A 20,372-nucleotide genomic window follows, 5' to 3' on the forward strand; every position below is an offset into this window, starting at 1 on the left:
GTTGTACAAACAGGGTCTCACTGTGTTGCTCAGGCTGCTTTTCTCCTTTAAAAGAAAGCAGCTGGGTTTAAGGCCTGGTAATGACTTGATTGATTTGACTGGTGTTTTTGCTGTCATAGTCTGCCTTTTCCTTGTGTCTTTTACTGGTTAACTCCCACTGATGCATCAGTTCCAAGCTCAGGCGTCCAGGTTTTGTGCGGTCTTCTTTGAATCCTTTAGACGTGCTTTGTCTTCCTAATCTGTGCTCCCAAAGAACCTCGTATGCACCTTGTCACTGCCTAGTTATGTTTGCGTGCTGACCCCTCTGCTGTGTCGTTTGCCCCTGTGTCCACTCACTTCTGCACTTGGGGTGCCTAGCAGATTATCTGGCATATAGTCTAAGTTCAATAAGTATTTGTGAAATTAATGATTGAGTAGCTATAAAGAGATGCTAAATGGCTGTAGGCTCCTTCCCATTTCTCCTGGACAGTCTAACTCCTGTTTCGAATTGTTTTGCTTCCTGTTAAGGAAAGATGTATGAAGTTGTATTTGTGCTAGCCACCCGCACGCCCACGGTGTGGGAAGAGACAGACAAACACATTCCAATGCTGGGCATCACGGATGTGATGATACGTGCAGGCACCTTTGGAAGCCCAGGGGAGGAGCACGCAGTTCGGCTGAGGGGACCAGAGAAGGCTGTTTGAAGAAGGTGGTGCCTGAGCAGAAGAGGATCAAGACGGCACTGGGAGGGGCGGAGAGTCTAACAGAGATACCAACGCGGGACTTGCGACAAACACTCAGAGCCACAGGAGGGGAAAGTCCACCACGGCCGGGAGGTGAATGGCGAGGAGGGAAACTGGAGAGAGGCTCTGAGATATGCTCAGCAGGTATAGATGCAGATTAGATATGAAAAATGGGAACTGTGATGTGTGTTAGGTTTGTTATGATACCGATTTCTGGTATTTCTGGAGGGATATTTAGACTTGAAGAAATGAAGTATGGCTCGCGTGATATGTGACTTTAAAGTCCTGAGGCATAGCCAGATACAATCCTTTAAGTTGTGTTATAGAAAAAGCAATGACTCTGGACCTTTCTTTGTCTGCCTGGGCATTGAATGGCGATTCTTTGACCTTATTACATCCCAGAGGGCTTTAAACGCCTACAAGGTTATGGACAGTTGGTGGTGGTGGCGAGGCGGGGGACGTGTCTCTAGAAGATGAGCCTGAGAGAGCCCCAAGTGTCCCGATACACTAAGTCATAATGATACCACAGTAAATGCTATAGTCTTGCACAGCAGGGGAAGTACAAGGACTGGGCTTATGGTTCAGTCCTTACCGTGTTGTTTCTTACCTTGTAAGTTTAAGAAAGTTACTTAACCTGTCAAAGCCCACCGAGGGCAGACTGCTGTGTTTCCCACGTAGAACTTAACTTATCAGAGCCCACCTAGGATGGTAGACTGCTGGGTAGACTGCTGCGTTTCCCACACGGAGTTGGTGTGTGGATTAAAGTCCCAGGCACAGGACCTGGCACGTGAGGTACCTTCCCCTGTCTTTGTTAGTTTCAGCATAACATTATCACCAGCCCTCATGGTAGTGTTTTTTCCTTTGATTGGAAGTCACATGAATATCACAAACACGGCATCATCTTGGTGGTCTCCTCCAGTCAGCTTCCGCCATGAGAGCGGCTGGAGTAGTTCTTGTGGTGAGAATACAGCTCTGCCCCTAGGACATGTTGGGCCCACCTCCCTTATGGCCAAGTGGGTCTTGGGAGTTTGACACAGTTCTGCCCCTGTCCGCATAGGGGATACATGCCGGGTAGTGACACACACGCCACACCCATTTTAGTAAACCAGGAATTTGTATAGACTGTGTGGTTCTGTTTTTAAAAAAGTATTTGGTGGGTAAGAAGGGGACTGCCAATGAATGGGATTGTTTTTATATATTAAATGTATCCAAATATGCACAGAACCCTTTGATACCATTTTAGAATTTTATCTTCATGCTAATAGAATTTCTGTTGGAATGTTTAAAAAATAAACTGAAAAAGTATTACTGTGAGGTGTTGTTATCAAGTTTTAGGAACTTAAATCATTTTCAATTTATTAGTTTTATTGATACATAATAATTGTAAGTAATAATTGTATTTTTGAACCCATTAAGTAAGCTCTCTTCATCCCGCCTACTCTTCCCAGCTGCTGATGACCGCCACTCTCCTCTACCTCAAATTGTTGTAGCTCCCGCGTGTGAGTGAGCGTATGACATTTGCCTTTCTGTGCCTGGATTATTTCACTTCACATAATGTCCTCCAGGCTTGCCCATGTTGCTGCAAATGACAGGACTTTGTTCTTTTTTACGGCCGAGTAATATTCCATCATATATATTCATATATATATATATATACATACACACATATACATACACACACATACACACATATATATACACACACACACACATATACACACATTTTATTTTCTTTATGCATTTATCTATTGACGGGCACAGGTTGGTTATGTATCTTGACTGTTGTGAATAGTGCTGTGATAAACATGACAGTGCAGGTGTCTCTTTGATGCACTCATTTCCTTTCTTTTGGATGTTTTGGATGCACACCCACCTGTGAGATTGCTGGGTCACATGGTAGTTCTATTTTTAGTTTTTCACTGAACAGTCATAATGTTTTCTTTTGCATAACAGCTGTACTAATTTACATTCTCACCAACAGTATATGAGCGTTCCCCTTTCTCTACATCCTTGCAAGCATCTGTTCTTTTTTGTCTTTTTTAAAATGGCCGTTTTAACTGGGGTGAGATGATACCTCATTATGGTTTTGATTTGCATTTCATAATGATTAACGGTGTTGAGAATTTTTTCATGTATGTGTTTGGCGTTTGTCTTCTTCTGAAAAATGTCTGTTCAGTGTATTCAGTTAATTTGCCCATTTTTTTTCCTGCTTTTGGTGGGGTTTTTGCTACTGAGTTGAGTTCCTTATATAGTCTCATTATTAATCACTTGGCAGATGGAGAGTTTGCAAATATTTTTTCCCATTCTGTCTCTTTACTCGGTTGATTGTTTTGTCTGCTATGCAGAAGCTTTTTAGCTTTATGTAATTATTTTTGTTTTTGTTACCTGTGATTTTGTGGTCTTACCAAAAAACATCTTTGCCGGGCCAATGTCCTGAAGCATTTCTCCAATATTTTCTTCTAGTAGCTTCATAGCTTTGTACATTCATCCTTGACCCATTTTGATTGGATTTTTGTATATGGTGAGAGGTGAGGTCTGCTTGCATTTTTCTACATATGGATATCCAGTTTTCTCAGCACCATTTATTGAAGAGGGTGTCCTTACCCCAGTGTATGTTGTTGGTGCCTTTTCAACAATGGATTGACTGTAAATATGCAGATTTGTTTTTGGGTTCTCGATTCTATTCCACTGGCCTGTTTGCCTGCTTTTATGAGAAGCATGAAATTGTTTAATGTACGAGGTGGTTTTTCCAAGAATGGAAATAGGTTTATTTCTAGTTCTCCTGTGGTTTTCTCTTTTCCGATAGGTCTTGGGGAATTTCGAACAGCAGTTTAAATGTGCATGTAAGAATTTTGAAATAATTTCAGCATTTTTTCTTCACTTCCTTGGAAAAAATAAGCACTTAAAATGACCCCCAGCCTGAAAAAGTAAGATTATGCCTTATAATTAATCAGATTTTATCAAAAGCGATGTATAATACCACATACATGGCCTTTCGTCTAAATTGACCTTTTTCTTAAAGTAAGATTTGAGTGGATAACAGAATCTTATATAATATTTATGAGTAAAAGCTACATATACTTTAAATGAAAAAAAATTGTGTTAAATGACTAGAGGACGTATCCAGATCTCTGTGTCTGTGATTATTAATGGTTTTGCTGGTGATGAGCAGTGACAACGTGGTTAAGACACCCGTTTTCTTGTCTGTTTTGAATTCATGCCCAATAGAAAGGCTACAAGTATTGTTAAACGTTTATATAAAAAACCTTTGAGTTTTAAGATGAAAGTAGCATTTGAAACACAAAGTTAATATTCCTGATGCAGAGTTAGCACCATGCTAATCACTCATGCCTGTCGGCACTATATTTAGCTCATTGAGCTCATATTTTTCCAAGAACTAGGATTTCAAGCGAAGCTTCAGTCGTACACAGACATTGTCTAAACCACTCAAGTATGTGTTTAAAAGAACTGCCCGTCAGTGTGCAGTGGTAATGCCAGAGCACAAATCAATAGCATATTCTCCTTGACCATTGGAGAACACCACAGCCAAATTTAAAGCACATTTTCCATGGATGAGTCCAGAACCGACTTCAGTTCTTTTTTTTTTCTTTTTTCTTTTGTGCTGAGGTTTAATAGGCAGAAGAATAAAGAAAATCAGCTCTCTCTATAGAGAGAGGGGTCTTCTGAGTGGAAAAGATAGGAGATATGGTGGCCGCAGACGGGAAAGGCGGAAACTACATAGGAAAGTTGGGATCCCGTTGCCTACACCCCATCGAGCGGTGCGAGGGCTGGGGTCAGTCCAGGAGGATTTGGATAATACCGGGCTGTAGCCCCAGTCAGAAACCCTCAGTTGCTCCAGAACCTCTTCCAGCTTCACGCGACGGCTAAGTCCTTCGTGAAAGGAAGCTTGTTCACACATGGCCGTCATGCCCAGCAACCCGTGGGTGCTGGGACAGTCTGCATGTTTTCCTCAGTGCGCCTGGCATCCCAGTCTTTGAACAGCAGCTGTGCTAACTGCGTTTCTAACTGGCTGACGGATGCCCATTATTGACTTGATTTGGTTCTAACACAGAGGCCGAGAGCCTTGAAATGAAAGGGCAGAGTTGGAGTCCGTTCCTCTACTCACCGTTTCGATGAATGCTGTACCTTGGTTTCCCGGACGAGGTTCCCAGTATGAAGTGGCTGCGTTGTCTGGGGTACATGCCCAGGGTTCGTCATCTCACGTCAGGAATATTTAGGACATGAACACACATGAGGAGTTTAGGAGCGGGGTTAAGAGGCAAAAGAAAAGAGAAAGAGCCGGGCGCGGTGGCTCACGCCTGTAATCCCAGCACTTTGGGAGGCCGAGGTGGGCACATTCCGAGGTCGGGAGTTCAAGACCAGCCTGGCCAACATAGCGAACCCCGTCTCTACTAAAAATACAAAAATTAGCCGTGTGTGGTGGTGCACACCTGTCATCCCAGCGACTCAGGAGGCTGAGGCAGGAGAATCACTTGAATTTGGGAGATGGAGGTTGCAGCACAGGAGATGGACAGAGAGCGGCCACTGCACTCCAGCCTGGGCGATAGAGCGAGACTCTGTCCAAAAAAAAGAAAAAGAAAAGAGAAAGAAAAACAGCTGTCTCTTTCTCTATAGAGAGAGGGGTCTTCCAAGTGGAAAAGACCCAATTTCAGTTCTTGGTGGATATCAGGATTTCGTTCAAAAAGAAGATGGCATTCTCTGTTTCTTCCATGCCCATCTGATGACCAACTTTCAGCTGTCACTGAAGTGCTACAGGAGAGAAGCGCTTATATGTGATTATTTTGATTTAATTTTTCTGGAACTGGTTTTTTTCTCAGTATGGTTAGGACATAGTGCTTATGCAAGAATTATGTATGTTGGACAGTTTGTTCATATACACCTTTGTAGAAGTTTTCTGTATTTTTTGTACTTTAGTATTTTAATATGTTTTGTCATTTTGCAATTTAAGCCTGCATTTGAGACAGTTTCACCTTATTCTTTTTTTTTTTTTTTTTTTTTTTTGAGACAGAGTCTGGCTCTGTCGCCCAGGCTGGAGTGCAGTGGCAAGATCTCGGCTCACTGCAAGCTCCACCTCCCAGGTTCACACCATTCTCCTGCCTCAGCCTTCTGAGTAGCTGGGACTACAGGCGCCCGCCACCACACCTGGCTAATTTTTGTATTTTTAGTACAGACGGGGTTTCACCGTGTTAGCCAGGATGATCTTGATCTCCTGACCTTGTGATCCGCCTGCCTCGGCCTCCCAAAGTGCTGGGATGACAGGCGTGAGCCACCGTGCCCGGTGCACCTTATTCTTAATAATGCTAGATAATTCCATATCCACTAATAGAATGAAAAATGGAATTTGTGATGGCGACTGCTTTGGTACCAAGAGGACAGAGGGAGAAAAAGAACAGAGGAAAACTGACTGCATTCTTCCAGTGTCAGCCAGTGGAAAATGGAAAGAAAATCTCTCCATACCCACATTTCCCCCAAATATCCCTTGTAAAAACACCCCTCCCCCAGCAAAAAAAAAAAAAAAATAAAAAAATAAAAGAGCAAAACACCAATTTCAGACATAGGTTTTAAAAGCAGCATCATGGGAACTGAGCAGTTTGGAGGGTGAGGAAACTTTCATACGTGAGTGGCTGGCATTTGGGGTAGGAGCAGCCGGTAAAGGTCTAAAAGTTTGTCTACTCATCTCCTGTTCATCCCACCAGGAGATAAAGACTTTTGGTTGAGTAGTTGAAAACTTGTTTTCTTGGGTGTTTTCTACCCGAGACTTTTGGTTGAGTAGTTGAAAACTTGTTTTCTTGGGTGTGCAAAAGAAATATAACATGAAAATCAGGATCAAGTGAAATAGAAATATTTTTAGAAACCAAAATCTTCAACAAGCTTCTGTGAAGGTTTGTGAAGATTCAAATGTTCCTTTCTCACCGTCTTAAAGGCACAACTGAAGGGATTTCAGGAATCTAAGGTATTCTGGCTAGAAATAGGGAGAAGTTGGATATGCATCTTTTCCAAAATAATTCACTGGATCTAAAATTTGTAGTTAAAATAGTTATTAGGAAATATAATAACATAAAGTGCTACTCATGCGCATGGGAAATGTAACTGATGCCTAATGTTTTGGTGATAGGAGAAAGAATGTTCCAGGGAAATGTAATCTTTATGTGTTGAATTTTCTAAAAGTAGGGTCAATTGGCTGGCTTGGTGGCGCACACATGAATCCCAGCACTTTGGGAGGCTGAGGCGGGAGGATTACTTGAGCCCAGGAGTTTGAGACCAGCCTGGGCAACATGGTGAGACCCCATCTCTACAAAAAAGTACAAAAATTAGCTGGACATGGTAGTGCATGCCTGTGGTCCCAGGTACTTGGGAGGCTGAGGTAGGAGGATCTCTTAAACCCAGGAGGCCGCAGTGAGCCGTGTTTATGCCACTGCACTCCAGCCTGAATGACAGTGCAATACCCTGCCTCAAAAAAATAAAGATCAAATTAAATAAACATAATTTCAAGTCATTACCTACACAATAATCAATGAATTCAAAGCCTCTGCAACTAAAAATGTACCTAAAACTTTTTTGGATATAAAATATATATGTGTGTGTGCACACATATATTTCACAAAAATAAAAACATTTGCCATCCTCCCATACAAGTTATAAGCTTTCTGAAATTATCAGAAGGGGATGTGATATAGGAAGTGTATTGTGACTTATACAAAGCCAGTGTTTCAAACTTTGGGGATATTGTACTGAAAACAGAAATAAGCAATAGTGTCCTCAGACTTACCTCTAGGATAAAATAAAATTTTAGTTGGACTACTTCATGGAATTTCCCTCATTACTCTTAAATTTTAAGCTGGGAGAAATGGGAAATTGAGAACTCCTGAACAGAGAGAGAGAGAAGGAAGGGGGGTTTGGAAGGGGGGGGAGAGGGGGAGAGAGAGAGAGTGTGTGTGTGTGTGTGTGTGTGTGTGTGTGTGTGTGTGTGTGTTCCTGTTTTGATGTGCTTTCCCTGGGTTGCCTTTCCGTGGCAGTTCTGAGCTTTGTCAGATGAGTGTTTCCTGCTCATAAGTGCATGGGCGCTCGCTGTAGATAGGGACAGTCTGCACTGGAGGTTTCAGAAATTAGACCAATTCATGGGTCAAAGTGGCTCATAGAGGAAGAAGAGCATCTCATTTATTCTAAACCAGTGATGGTTCTTTTTTTCCCCTATTGGTGAGATGTTTTTTCAGTAAAAGCTTAGTTAGAAAGTCGTTGTGGGACTAGATAAAAATAATATTTTTCTATGTTTACATTTAAAGATTTGCTTGCTATAAGTGTAGTTGGTTAGAATTGGGAGGTGGTTTGATTAACAGTTGGAGTACTGAGCAATGGGTTTCAGTCCACTGAAGTCTTCATGTAGAATCTAGAGTGAGCCTTGTCAATGGTACTTTTTCTAAAGCCATAATGACAGCAGTATTGGAATTCTGCTTTGCAAACTGCATTTGTTTTACTTGTTGAAAGTTAAAATCAAGATGCAGTATCAGGTGCAGTCCTGCCATTATTGCACATAGAGTTGCTATGTTGGTAGACTAAAGTGTTTTGGACAGAACACGTTATTTGTTTAGAAAAAAGTGTCATAGATACCATGGAAAACAACTAACAACTTTTTTTTCCTTGTAGCTGTTTTTGTGCGAGTCTCTGAGATTTTTTTTCCTTGCGTTTGCTTTCCCACTATTTGAACAGGAGAAGAGCAACTAATGAAGTCTGGAGGAGAAATCAATACTTTTTAAAATTTACTCATTCAGCAGATATTGACTAACTGATGAGTACCAAATGTGCTAGAACCCAGGGTTCTAGAGATGATTAAGGAAGTCAACGGTCTTGGCTTCATGAAATTTATAAGCTAGTAGGGAAGAAAGATGTTGGTCTAGTGATAAAAAGTAGCAAGAGACGCTTATTCCCTCTATAATAAGAATAACAGGAAGGATCTAGAAATAGGCTCATGGGTTTGTAGATATAAGGGCAAGAATTTGAGGTCTCTTCTGGCCAAAAGCTGTAATTGTTCTGAATCATGGGAGGGCTTTCATCTGCAAGGAACTGCAAGATAGATAGAGGAGCTTTAGTGGCACATATACACCATGGAATACTATGCAGCCATAAAAAGGAATGGGATCATGCCCTTTGCAGGGACATGGATGGAGCCGGAAACCATCATCCTCACCAAACTAATGCAGAAACAGAAAACCAAACACCGCATGTTCTCACTCATAAGTGGGAGCTGAACAGTGAGAACACATGGACACAAGGAAGGGAACAACACACACTGGGCCTGTCGGAAGGGCGAGGGGAGGGAGAGCATCAGGAAAAATTGCTAATGTGTGTTGTACTTCATACCCAGGTGATGGATTGATAGGTACAGCAAGCCACCATGGCACACGTTTACCTATATAACAAACCTGCGCATCTCACACATGTATCCCAGAACTTACAAATAAAAATTTAAAAAATTAAAAAAGAAAATTGGGCATTTTAGGTAACATATTGTAGCAACTAGATATTGATTTCCCTTCTCTCTCTCTGACACTTTTTTTCCCCCTGTTTTTTGCTTGTTTGGTGACTTGATTAAACTATTTTAGTGAAATCTAAAAATAAAAATAAAAGGCATCAAGTACTTAGAAATAAATCTAATGAGTGATGTGTAAAAAAAAAAAAAAATAGAAAATGTATCTGTAGCCTCTAGTAGATAGGAGCAAATGAAAACTGAAGGTCTTCTCACCTGCAAGCACAGTCCCAGGCAGTGTGTTATAATAAAAGCAAGTCTCAGAATGACTCATGCACAGATACAAACATTTACTGGGCAGGCGCAAAAACTGTCACACCACTTGTTCTGTAAATTTATCACAGAAAGATTCACATGAAGCAGGGGAAACAGTACGTTAGCTTCAGAATTCAGCTAACCTAGCAGCAGTTCTCTGACAAACATCCATGCAGGTTCCATCCTAGTGTTAAGCCTAGGGGGCCTTTAAGAAAGGTATGCTGAGGATGGTGACTTCCGGCTCCATCCATGCTGTGGTGGAGTGTCCGTGTTATTTGTGGTGCAAAGCAGAATGCTTTGAGAACCAAAGAGGACATTCTTAATAATTATGTTGGGATAAGAAATGTAAACTGGGACTGTAACAGGCAAATTGCAACCTATTGCTATTCTAGCCATTGGGCATGCTAGATTCTTGTACATTGTTCAAGCAAAGGCAAAAGGAAATGAACTAATTATTTTTTTTTCTACTGTTTTTATCTACATATCTTAAACACCCCTTGTTTCACCAAGGAAAAAAATTTTTATCTATAATGCAAATTATCAAACCCTTTAAGGTTGATCAGAAACAAGGATATTTGAAATTTTTTTGTAGCAAAGGGGAGGAAAAATATCTTTCCTGCTACTCATTTTGGGTAGCTGAGACCCCCTATAATAAAAGACCAACAAGAGAAAAGCCTATACATTTATTTAAGTTTTATGTGACACGGGAGACTTCATAAGGAAATGAAGACCGGAAGAAGCAGTTAAACGTGAGCTTGTTTCATAGCAGGTTTGATGAAGAGTGGCGAGTCTTGGAGAAATATGATAGGACAAAGCAGGGGGATGAGCTGAATGTTATAAACTGGAGGACGCTCAGCAAGACCTATTTGTTCCGGTCTCTATGTCACTGTGTTTGGAGATAAGGACGCCCCTTTCTTCTGGATATAGGGAGGGCACCTCACACATTAAGGTCCTTTGACCTGCTTCAGGGGAAGGTCATAAAACCTAGGAAAGATTTTATAACCTTTTTCAGGGGAGAAGGCGGGGGGAAGGTCTGTTTTCTCAAATCCTTCCGCTTAACATATCGAACATGTCAAAGTACCACATTTTGGGGTAGGGTGTCTTGGACTCCATCGGTAGCTACCTCTACAATTGTGGCAGATGGTTGCAGTGTGTCAGAGGATCCACCCCTGGATTAATTCCTCATTAGGGTACTTCAGATATTAACTAATACCATTAGGGTGTGAATGGAAACTAACCCAAATACACATAAATCACACTGTAAATACTTCTATATTGAAGTATTTAAAATTTACTATATATATAGTGTAACACGTTCTTTGCTGGAGATAAAATTTAACATTGTTAAAAGAGAAAATGCGATATTCTTTAGGATGTACAGGTTTAAAGCGGCATTAAGAGTAAAACACAGGGCCGGGCGCGGTGGCTCACACCTGTAATCCCAGCACCTTGGGAGGCCAAGGCGGGCGGATCACAAGGTCAGGAGATCGAGACCATCCTGGCTAACACGGTGAAACCCTAATAGAAAAATTAGCTGGGAGAGGTGGTGGGCGCCTGTAATCCCAGCTACTCAGGAGGCTGAGGCAGGAGAATGCCATGAACCCGGGAGGCGGAGCTTGCAGTGAGCCGAGATTGCGCCACTGCACTCCAGCCTGGGCGACAGAGCGAGACTCCGTCTCAAAAAAAAAAAAAAAGAAAAAAGAATAAAAAAGAGTAAAACACAGATAGAGGCAGCATTTAGTGATCATTTGTGCTCTTTTATGTAGTCTTCTGGGTACTCTAATCATAAAATATTAATGTACATCTTTAGGGGTGAAATAATGTGCTCTAAAGAATATGGTAGTCACTGCTAATTTGTAATTATTTGCTAAATTTTTTTTTGTTACTAAATAATTCAATGGTATTACTATAGGATCAGTAATCAGCCTGCTGAAGAATGAATAATGCAATCAATTTACATTCTTTTGTTGCCAATGATAGACCAATAACAGCTTACCTTTCCTATATTCTGTAGACATCTAAGAAGACAATATATCAAAACTTAAAGATATCAAAATATGTTTTTCAAAGAGGTAAAACAGTGATCCTCATAAATAGTAAGTGCATGTCATAAATTTATTTGCCTGATGAATGAGGGAATCAACATAATGGTGATGCTGATTCCCAGAAAATTCCACAGATAAATTATATACAGACACTGACAGAATGCTAGAATAAGATTGTAAGATTAGTAAACTGGGCTGGGTGCAGTGGCTCATGCCTGTAACCCTAGCAGTTTGAGAGGCCAAGGCAAGAGGATCACTTGAGCCCAGGAGTTCAAGACCAGCCTGGGCAACATGTCAAAACCCCATCTCTACAAAAAATACAAAAAATAGCTGGGCATGATGGTGCATGCCTGTAGTCCCAGCTATTTGGGAGGCTGAGGTGGAAGGACCATTTGAACCCGGAATGTTGAGGCTGCAGTGGGCTGTGATTGTGCCACTGTACTCCAGCCTCAGACTGGGTGACAGAGTGAGATCCTGTCTCCAGAAAAGAAAAAAGAGAAAAAAAAAAGGAATTGTAAGTTGGTTAGTGTCTTCCAGGGCAATACAACTGTTGTCTTTGGAGCTTTCTATCACACAAAAATTATTTACATCCTTTTGGACAAAAATCTGCAAGTTAATGTGTTATTTAGCAGTCCTTATCCTGATTGATAATAAGTAGTAAGTCAAACAATACTATAGTATTAAAAAAAATGCTTGTGTGGGCCTATTTAGACTGTGGTCCAATATGATGTTAAAAGAATATAAAGGTAATCTTTTGACGTATTTTCAAATTTTCCATAATTTTTACTAATAAAGGCTTTAATTTGGTTGGTTTCGTTTGGCTTTGGTTTATAGTGAGTTATATGATTCTTGAGAAAATACAAATTATGACCTTTATGTGTGTATTGTGTGGGTTTTTGTTTATTTGTTTGGACCAGAGAGTGGGACTTGGGTCTCAATAAGGGAAAGGCCTCATAGTTTTAGCTTACCGGAAATGTAGGTGAGATTAGCTGTGTTATTGTTTAGGAACTTTTATCCTGTGTGAAGGGAACTGTAATCACCCAACTGGCTCTTCCTGTCTGCTGCACAGACAAAACCAATTCGCCGAGCCCACGATATTGCAGTAAAGAAAGAGTTTAATTAATGCAGAGCTAGCCATGTGGAAAGACTGGAGCTATCACTCAAACCAGTCTCACCAAGGACTCGGAGGCTAGGGTTTTTATGGACAGTTTGGCAGGCACGGGGCTAGGGAATGTGTGCTGCTGATTGGTTGTGGATAAAATCATAGGAGGGCAGGAAACGGTCCTGCTATGCTGAGTGTGCCTCTGGGTGGGGGCCGCAGGACCAACTGAGTTGTAAGTCACAGGTCCAGGTCGGGTCAGTTGGTTGTCAGCTCGCTAATGTCTGAGAAACATCTCAAAAGACCAGTCTTAGGTTCTGCAATAGTAATGTTATCTGTAGGAGCAATTGAGGAAGTCACAAGTCTTTTGACCTCTGGCCACATGACTCCTGAGTAGTAAGGGATTATAGAAACTATGCCTACATTTTAACAAATTTCAGGTCTCTCCCATAACGCTAATCTTATGGGCTTTCATTAGTTTTACAAATCGACTCTGGTCCCTGAGCAAAGAGGGGTTTAGTTTTAGGGAGGGACTAGGACCATCCTTGCTGCCTGCCATGGTTAGCTTGGCCTGTGCCTAGGAATGAGCAAGGGCATCCAGCCTGTGAGACTAGAAGCAAGATAAAGTTAGCCATGCCAGATTTCTCTCACCGTCATGATCTTGGCAAAGGTGGTTTCAGAACTCCTCAAATATCCAGGAGGTCAATTTGGCCTTTAGGCTAACTTGAAAGAAATAAATACTTCTATTTTAAATTCTTTCTTTAAAAAAATTGTTTTTATATAGAGATAAGGTCTTGCAGTGTTAATCCTGGCCTCAAGCAATCATTCTCCTTTGGCATCCCAAAGTGCCAGGATTACAGGTATGAGCTACTATGCTCAGGTTATTTTAAATTTTTTCTAGCAGAAGGAGAGATGTATTCAATCCTGTGCTGGTACACTAGTAATTAAAAAAAATAGAAGCTAGGGGCTGGGTGCAGTGGCTCATGCCTGTAATCCCAGCACTTTTAGAGGCCAAGGCAAGCAGGTCACTTGAGGACAGGAGTTCGAGACCAGCCTGGCCAACATGGCGAAACCTTGTCTCTACTAAAAATGCAACAAATTAGCCAGGTGACATGGTGCACGCCTGTAGTGTCAGCTGTTCGGGAGGCTGAGGCATGAGAATCACTTGAGCTTGGGAGGCAGGGGTTGCGATGAGCTGAGATCACACCACTGCATTCCAGTGTGGGTGACAGAGTGAGACTCTGTCTCAAAAAAAAATAATAATAAATAATAAAAATAAAAAATAAAAACTAGAAACAAACAACAAAACGTCTTCTATTTCTATATTTGAGCATTCTTATTGTTTGTAAACACATGCACAGAGTCTCCTTTTGAAGCTTCTATTTAGATACCCACAGAGTGAAAACAGGATGCCTGCTTAAATACAGAGAAGTCTGTCAGCTCTTAGGTTTTAGGTTTTGACTTAGGGATTTAGAGTTTGAAGGTAACCACACTCCTCCCAGAGAGAAATCAATGGATGCTCTGTAAATCTTTCCTTCATCAAAGCTAAGGTCATAGGAGTTCAATTTGTCCCACATTTTCCTTTCAGTGGGTTGCATTGTTTGATAGTTTATACTAATCACACAAAGTGGTAACTTCCCTACGTTGGTGATGGACTTCTTCCAGAAGGGTTTTGCTTTTGATTACACACACTAATTATCCTTATGAAAGGATTCATGCATTCCATAAACGAGCTGTTTAGTTATCCAAGCCTTGATTCTTTCGTCCATTCTTAGTTACTGTTGGCCACCTAGTGTTGTTAACCGTTGTTGTAGATATTAGGGAAACAGCAGTTAACAACACAGATAAAAAATTTCTGCCTTTATAGAGTTCACATTCTAGAGGGAGGAGATAGATAATACACTAAGATAAATAAAATATTAAGCTTTTCTGTATATTTTATATCAAAAAGGTATACTGAACTTGGACACTAAGTTTAAGGCATAGTAAGGATTTCCTCCTCTGTACGGTAAGAGAAGAGTCCTTGGTAGTCTTTCTCTTTAAATAATAAGAGTTCTTTTTCTCCTAGATTCTCCTGTTTTCTTAAAGAACTTACCCACACAAGAAAGGTTGCCCTAGGACAGTGGTCCCCAACCTTTCTGGCACCAGGAACCAGTTTCGTGGAAGACAGTTTTTCATGGATGGGGCGATGAGACAGGGATGGATGGTTTTAGGATGAAACTGTTCCACCTCAGATCATCAGGCATTAGTTAGATTCTCATAAGGAGCACACAACCTAGATCCCTCACATGCCCAGTTCACAATAGGGTTCACGCATCCGTAAGAATCGAATGCTGCCACTGCTCTGAGCGCTGGTGGATATGCCTGCTCACCCGCCATGAGAATCGAATGCTGCCACTGCTCTGAGCTCCAGTGGTCACGTCTGCCCATCCGCTGTGAGAATCGAATGCTGCCACTGCTCTGAGCTCCAGTGGTAATGCCTGCTCACCCGCTACTCGCCTCCTGCTGTGTGACCCAGTTCCTAACAGGCCATGGACCAGTACCAGTCCGCAGCCCTGGGCACCCCTGGGCACCCCTGCCCTAGGAGATTGATTTAAGAGTTCATGAAGAAAGAACTAAATTTAGGAATCCTAAATAAAGGATATATGTAGGATAAATAAAGTTGAATTTTGGTTTGGAGGACTGATGTTCCAAATTGTCCCAAAAGGTTCAAAAGTTAAAGCCTTCTCTTCTTCACACAGATTGAAATTTTCCTTACTTAATCTTACCTGCCCTTAGGTTACCTCTCCAGTTCTTTTTTTAATTATTTGGGCGTTAAACGGCTCTATCATGAGTCATTAGAGATTACTTTCTATGGCTGACAAATGTCATTTAAAATTAATACCAACATTTGTGATTTCTGTGTGAAATCTTTATTCTTTCATGAGACAGATTTCATATCCTTGGTCTGTTGTTAACATCCCCTACTTTGTTTTTAGTTGTGGGATTTTTGTTTTATTTTGTTTTTGCATTGGAGACCACAGTTTGCAATAAGGCTGTGCACTAAGCCTCATTGATCTGCAGTCAGCTCTTGTTTATTGAGCACTTCATATGTGCCTTGAACTCTGCGAGTGACAGACAGACAGACAGTCGGGGGATGGTGATACGCAAGGCACAGGTTTTGTTTCCCATAAGTGTAAACTCTGTGGAAACTTACACAACGAGTTTTACTTACCCATGTACAACAATCAGAGAAAAATAACAAAAAATACAGTGCAGTCTACTTGGGAAGTTTGGATGGGAAATAAGTTAGACTTTAACTTTATCACATTTCTAAATCACACCACCAAGTAATAAATACATCAAGCTTCATTACATGATGTGAAAAAAGTAGTCAGAGTTCTTTTCAAAATTCTTTAAATTGTTCAGAAGTACAAACAATATTTTACTTTTTTGCCAGAAGCCAGAAAAATCCTTAGAATCATTCAGACATTCTTTTAACATGGATGTCCTATTTCAGACTTTATCAGCTTCATTAGGGTGAAGGACTCCCAGTGAAGCTGTGTATATGATGTGAATCTACTCTGTGCCATCAGTTCCAAAATGTGTGGTGTAGTCTGGCACACCTAAGACAAAAGAAGCCAGTATCAGCCAGAATGATCAGATCGGCTGCTCTGCCTGTGGAGAAGCCGTTTATTCCTTTACTTTCTTAATAAAGTTGCTTTCTTTTCACTTTAAAAAAAAAAAAAAAGAATGATCAGAGAAGGTTTTGTAGAGGTCTTATTTGTTTACTGTCTATCTTCTGCTAAAGTATAACCTTCATAAGAACAAGACATTCTTTTGTCCATTGATGCATCTCTGGTACCTAGAACCATGGTAGATATTTGGTGCTCAGTAAATAATCGTTTAATGACTATTTAGAGGAAACCTATAAGTCATTGTTGACTTTTCCCTCTCCCTTATCTTTACATTTAGTCAGTCAATACATCTGGTTAGTTCTGCTTCCTATTCTCTTTTAACTAGGCATTTTTCTTCAGCCCCACTGCCAGTCCCTTAATTCAGGCCACCATTATATGGGTCGCTGAATCAACCTCTTATGGCTGCTGTGCTTGCAGTCGTGGAAGTGCCTTCAGCCACTTCTCTAGCAAGTGAATTGAACTACTCTCCTTTGACTCTCCATTGCCTCCTAATAAAGTCTGAACTTCTTGACCTTGAAAGATGGATGGACTTCACATCCTCGCGGGAGGAGATGGTCTATGTAGGCAGAAAACGGCTGAAGAAGCAGAAGTGGAATAAGAACATTGGTCATTTCAAAGTTACTTTTTCATAGAAGATTAAAACAGAAGAAGCCTTCTGTATCATGGTGCCTAAAAGTGGCCTGGTTGGGAATTCGACTATTTTCTCTCCCCTACTTTCTCAGGTTAAACAAGTTGGTTTCAGTTTGGAACTTGAGTCTGAGTAACTCCATTTTGCCTTCGTGTCTTGGGGCCTAGTGTAGGAGCTTAGTCCAAATCAATGACCTCCCATAAATTTTATTTAATGCTTTTTCTGCTTAAGTCTTCTAAGAGTGAAATTGGGATAACAGTAGCCCAATAAGGAGTGTTTGGGGCAGGGGAGAAATTTTTAAGTGCTTCAGATAAAAGTTGTCCCACGTTTTACAGTAAGAACACTTATATTATTTCAAATTTTAAAAGGTGTTATGTGTGTATCTGTGTGTATATCTTCTGCTTGTTTTATGAAAGTCACTTTGAAAGAGGCTTCCAACATGTACTTTACTGAATGTCAACAATAATATATTTTTATTTGAGCTAATTTTGAAAATTTAAAGAAAGGAAGATAGTAGATTTTGTTTTTATTTGACAAACTGCTGTTTTCTTTTTAAAAATGAGAATGTCATTCATAAAACACAATTCCTTCCCTTAGAGAGTTGATAAAATAGCAGAGGTGTCAGATACATAAACAGGTAACTTGAATCCCGTGGGATGAGAACTGTCATTATAGAGAGGAAGAATCAGGACATTACAGGCACATAGAGTCGTGGTGTCTTTGCCAGAGCGGGAAAAACCCTGGAGAATTTGCAAAGGAAATCCTGTATTGCCACATTAAAAAAATCTTTTTTTAGTCCTGTGGTGTTCTTTTGCACCGTTTTATGACCTTTTCCTGGAGGACAGGTATTCTGATTACAGAAAAAGAAAAGTTTCCTCTTCTCTCTTTTTTTTTAAAGTTTAAATTATTCCTTCATGTATGTATCATATGTAGGCTGGGAGCTTGAATTTGGTAAGGCAATCCCAGGCCTGCCCTGTTTGCTTAGACAGAAGTATAACATAATCCTCACTAAGGCTTTGAAACTTGTTGTTCTCTTTACATAGTTAACTCCCTACTCTACTGCAGTCTGCTTGAGGTGGGGCTTTGTGGGATTCATTGATGTACTCCTGCTTGTTTGCATAGTTTTGGCACATAATGCCTCCAGAGGCTATTTATTGGTAAATGATGAAAAATGTTACTCCACAATTTAAAAAAATCTTCTGTGAACCTCACTGCCTGTCAACCAAGGCTCAAGACCTTTAGCTTGACTTCAAGAGCCACCACAATTACACATGCCGTGTTTTCTCTCACAGCTTCCACCAGTTTAGCCTGTATGCTCCAGCCATACTCAGCCAATCACCTTTCCCTGAATTGTCCTACACTTCTCTGGTCTCCGATTTCTGCTTCTGGTTCCCCACCTCCAGCTTACCCCTGAAAAGCTCATCCTGCAAGGACAAACTCCTTCTGATTCCCCAACTAAAAAGATTGTCTCTCTCCTTTCTGCTTTCACGAAACAGTCAGCTTTGTTTTTTATCTATTATGTATATATATCCTATGTATTTTACTTAAGTGCTAGAGGATCAGGGGCCATCTTATGTATCTTTTCTTCTGTGCCTGGCAAATGATAGTATTTCAATAAACACTGTGTTGCAATAAATACATTCAATAAATACTGACTCACTGTGAAGCAAAGCATTTTTTTCTTTTTTTGTTCTGTTTTCTATCTCTTCCAAAGGGAAGAGAATTATATTAATCTAGCTTGACTTTGGCAAAAAAAAAAAAACAAAAAACAAAAAACCACCACCACCACCAACAAAAACATAAAACAAAACAGACAGAATGCTAGTGGGAGCAGTTAAAATAAATGAGCCAGAAAGAGCAAGGAAGTGACATGCCTTTGACTTATTTTTTACTGTTTTGGCTATCAGCATTAGTGTACCAAAGTCATTTGTTTATGTACTGGTTAATTGACTATATAGTTAAGTCTAAGATTTTGAACTTTTTTTTAAACCCAGAAGAGTCACATTGAAACAAAATTTGATTCTGTCTTGAATAACATGGGATATATTAGAAACACACTGGAACCTGACTCAGCACTTCTCTGCGTTGGTCCGTTGGCAGTACACTTGGATGTGGGCGAATGTGCGGATAACACTGAAGAATTGCTGGCTAACTATCTATAGCAAATGAAGTGCCAGCTCTGTCTTTTCTTTGAATTTTTCTTTCCTTGGTGAGAATTGTGAACGGAGCAGAGAACTGAACTAGAGACGGATTTGTTATTTTGTCTTTTGGTGTTTTCTTCATATAGTTTCTCTTTTAATTGAATGAGGAGTAGAAAATCCGACCATTTTTGTGAACTTGTGTGTTTATGTGCGTGTTTAAATCTACAGATGTATCCCATACCATTTCTTATGCAGATGAATATATTGACAAGAAATGGAATTTGCTGGCTGAGATTTCATAGTAGCATTTCCAAAACTATTTTCCATGAAAAAAATTTATTATATATTATCTTTTGGTTATTTTGCCAAAGTTCTTTTGGCTAGGCTTTTTTTTTTTTTTCTTGCTATATGTCCCTGTGTTCTTTTTCAATGGTTTCTCTAGGATTATAAAACAGATAATTCAATTTTCACAGTCTAAATTTAACATTGTCCCATTTCATGTAAAATATGAACTCTTCAATCTTACAGATGTCATATATATTTGCATATTTTAAAGCTCCCTCAATACAACATTTTACTTCTTTGTTTAAGTAGCTGTATATATTTTAAAGAAATTCAGAGAAAGGGTCTTATTTTATACTTCCCTACGTGTTTACCATTTCCAGCACCCTTCACTCTTCCATGAAATTTCAGGCTTCTGTCTAGTCTCATTGTCCTGCGGCCTGAAGGACTTCGTTTAGCACCTCCGGTAGTACAGGTCTGCTGGCAATACGTTATTTTAGTTTTCTTTTATATGAAAATGTCTTTATTTTGCCTTTATTCTTGCAGACTATTTTTTGCTGGATAGAAGATTCTAGATTGGCAGTTTCTTTTCTCCTTCTCTGTCAGCACATTGCTGTTTCATATTGCTGTTGTAAGAAATTACCACAAACTTAGTGGCATAAGAAAATAGAAAATTTTAATCGTAATTTCTGGAAGTCAAAAGTCCAAAATTAGTCCCACCAGGCCAAATCAAGGCGTCCTTGTGGAGGACCTGGGAGAGAAGCTGCCTGCATTTTGTAACTCATGGCTCCATCCTTCTGTCTTCACAGCCCGCAATGTCACGCTGAGTTCTTATCATGTAAGACTGAGTTCTTATCACTGCCGTCTCTCTGGTTCTTTTGTTTGCATCTCGCTCTTCCTCTTCCGGTTTTATTGGATTATTTTTCGTTTCACATTTTATTCATATCACTATTTTAAGATTCTCTGTTGATGCTTCTT

General features: G+C 40.2%; 1 protein-coding gene across 11 annotated transcripts in view; it reads left to right on the forward strand.

Moving 5' to 3' along the window:
• SMYD3 (SET and MYND domain containing 3) overlaps positions 1-20,372 on the forward strand; it is a 765,785-nt gene that overhangs the window by 409,823 nt on the left and 335,590 nt on the right. The window contains exon 1 of one of the 11 annotated variants that reach the window (XM_045392797.2): positions 648-866. The exons of the other annotated variants lie outside the window; for them this stretch is intronic. The gene's annotated coding sequence lies outside the window, so the exon portion shown is untranslated. Of the gene's footprint in view, positions 1-647; positions 867-20,372 lie in introns of those variants that run through there. 11 annotated transcript variants of the gene reach the window in all.

Source organism: Macaca fascicularis, chromosome 1 (assembly GCF_037993035.2).
Source record: "Macaca fascicularis isolate 582-1 chromosome 1, T2T-MFA8v1.1".
NCBI lineage: Eukaryota > Metazoa > Chordata > Mammalia > Primates > Cercopithecidae > Macaca > Macaca fascicularis.